The following is a 2,546-nucleotide window of genomic DNA, read 5'->3' as shown; positions in this document are numbered from 1 at the left end:
CACAGGCGGCTGGAAATATACTTCAATCAACCACGCAATTTAATAAGAAATGAAACTAACCACAACCACGCAGTTTAATAATTCAAATCATGCAGATAATGAAAAACCGAAAACATAACTTCTTACTACATAATTTTCTTATCAACTTAATAAGAAATTAAACTAAACAAATTCTTAACTAAATGAGTTCTTTAGCTAAGTCCCAAGGACCTCCATAGTCCACACATCACACACTCCTCTTGCATCTCCTTGTCGCCTTCCTTCATTGTATCTTTTCTTTCCCTTTATCTGCAGTAGGAGGAAATGCAGTCTATAAGCATAAAGATTAGTGAGCGTTATCTACTCACAAAAACTCGATATGCATGTATATAAATAAAAACATACTAAAACTGAATGCTAACATATAAAATTACTCATGCTCATAAATAGCAAAGGAAATCATGCTAACTGAAATGCTAATCATTGTATAGCTAAATATGCTCATAAACCAATAAGAGAAGCATACTAAACATGGAAAGCTACTAAACATGTAAAGCTACTAAACATGTAAAACTACTAAACATGTAAAGCTACTAAACATGTAAAACTACTAAACATGTAAAACTACTAAACATGTAAAGCTAAACATGCTCATAAGAATAAAACTATAACAGCATGCTGAAAACAAATAAAACTAAACATGCTGAATAATCTAATAGCAAGAAACAAATAAAACTACTACTGAATGCTTCAAACAACAAGAAACTAAACTTTCTAATTCTAAACATATTTGAAGCTTGTTTCATTTGTTTCAAAACTTATACTTTAATACTTCAAAATAATAATAAACTTTTTTTGGGCCCGGTATTGTACCACTTAGCGCGCATTCTTAATAAGAATCGAGGTAGCTAATCCCGAAACTACTAAGATACTTCTAGGCCTTGTGCCTAGGGGCAACTTGGAGCCCATCCCTTGGACCTTGTGTCCGGTACATGCCCTTTAAAAGTAAAATACTTTTTATCTTTAAATACTTCTCATAATAAAATGCCTTGGCATTTCTTCAAGCACCTTGCGTGCTGCTAATCCTCAAATGCTGAAATTTAGGATCAAGTTTAAGACCTTGGTCTTTTCTTACTTATTACTTCTCATAATCTTCTAGAAAAGTTTAACATGCTTGTGTAGTAGCAAGAAAAATCTAATTCTGCCTGCTTAACATTAAATGGCCAAAAATAAGATCTTAAAACTGAATACTAGCATGATAACAAAAGATTTAACTTGCTGGAACTTAAAGAAGCCTAAACTGCTTACTTTCATACAAGTTGTCTAGTTCATGATTAGTAAACCAGCAAGAAAATCAAACTTGTAATGTACAATATTGCTATTCGTGCTAGTTAATTACAAAGGAACATCTAACTAAAATGCTAGTTAAACTGAAAATTTGCTCATGTTATTCTAATAACAAAGGAATCTAGAAAATAAAGGAATCATCGTTGCATGGAATTAACAGAATATCATGCTTACTAACTCAACACAAAAAGGATCTAAACTGCTATGAATTGGTGGCTGTTCTTGCCCATGAATATGCACAACAGAACTTAACAGTAAGCTTCAAAAGGAATCATTCTCAGCCCCAAATGGCTGTTCATGCCTGCTGCAGATACCAAAGGGATACCAACGTACTGTTAATAGGATGAATTGCTATCAACTGATCTGCAAGAAGGCAAACAAAATTTCCTTAATGAAACTAAAACACATGTTAATCAAATATGCTACAGCGAAGAACTAAAATACCCAAGAACTAATACTCTAGAACAATAAAGAATGTGAAGTACAGTGCTTCTCGTTATAGAACAAAAATACCAGAACATATCCTCTGGAAGCATAGGCATGTATGCTTCTAACTACCAGATCTACACAACCCTTTTTAACCTCACGACAGAACCCAAAAACAACAAGAGAAAACTCTAAACCAATGCCACAAGGAGGATTGTTCATGCTCGGAAAGGAAATGAAGAAGGCAAAATCGCGGAACTACTCCTACTGCAGGTGAGAAGCAACTCACCTTGCTTCTTTAACTTACAATCGAAGAATATGAAGGATTCTAGGGTTCGGATAACTTGAGTTTTCGGCTTCTTCTTGCGCCCACAGATCCTCCTCGACGATGGTAGTCACACACGGTTGAGGACCCGCCGAAAAAGCCCTTCGCCGGCGCCGGAGAGAAAAAACCTAGCCCCGTCGCTTCTTTCGCCCGAGCAGAAGTCGCGACGCCGTCGCGAGAACAGAAGAGGGGTGAGGAAATTTTCGGTCACGGGAAAATACCTAAGTTCTCTTCTTATAACTAGGGTTCTTATTATCTAACTACTGCTTAAGTATTATTCACTCTTTCCTTATTTAATAATTGCCGCCAGCACAGCTGGTAAGGCGGGTTTTGCTCGGGTCAAAGGCCTCGGCTTCGAACCCTCAGCCGCGCACTTTTATTTCCAATTTATTTTAAACGTTCTAACTATACCTTATATATTTGTCGCTGCCTATCTAATTAGCAGTGACCGCTGGCGCAGCTGGTCAGC

At 36.5% G+C, this 2,546-nt stretch overlaps 1 long non-coding RNA gene across 2 annotated transcripts; it reads right to left on the bottom strand.

Moving 5' to 3' along the window:
* Positions 1–225: 225 nt before the first annotated feature.
* Positions 226–2,297, bottom strand: LOC122031946. Of its 2 annotated transcripts, none has more exons than XR_006125904.1 (3): positions 2,042–2,297; positions 1,501–1,689; positions 226–288 (listed from the first exon to the last, which is right to left on the bottom strand). It is a non-coding gene; the product is annotated as an uncharacterized LOC122031946 (long non-coding RNA). The 2 variants fall into 2 exon arrangements; XR_006125905.1 differs by having other exon boundaries at positions 229–288; positions 1,580–1,689.
* Between the last annotated feature and the right edge of the window lie 249 nt (positions 2,298–2,546).

Source organism: Zingiber officinale, chromosome 11A (assembly GCF_018446385.1).
Source record: "Zingiber officinale cultivar Zhangliang chromosome 11A, Zo_v1.1, whole genome shotgun sequence".
NCBI lineage: Eukaryota > Viridiplantae > Streptophyta > Magnoliopsida > Zingiberales > Zingiberaceae > Zingiber > Zingiber officinale.
This window is presented reverse-complemented; position numbering and strand designations above follow the sequence as displayed.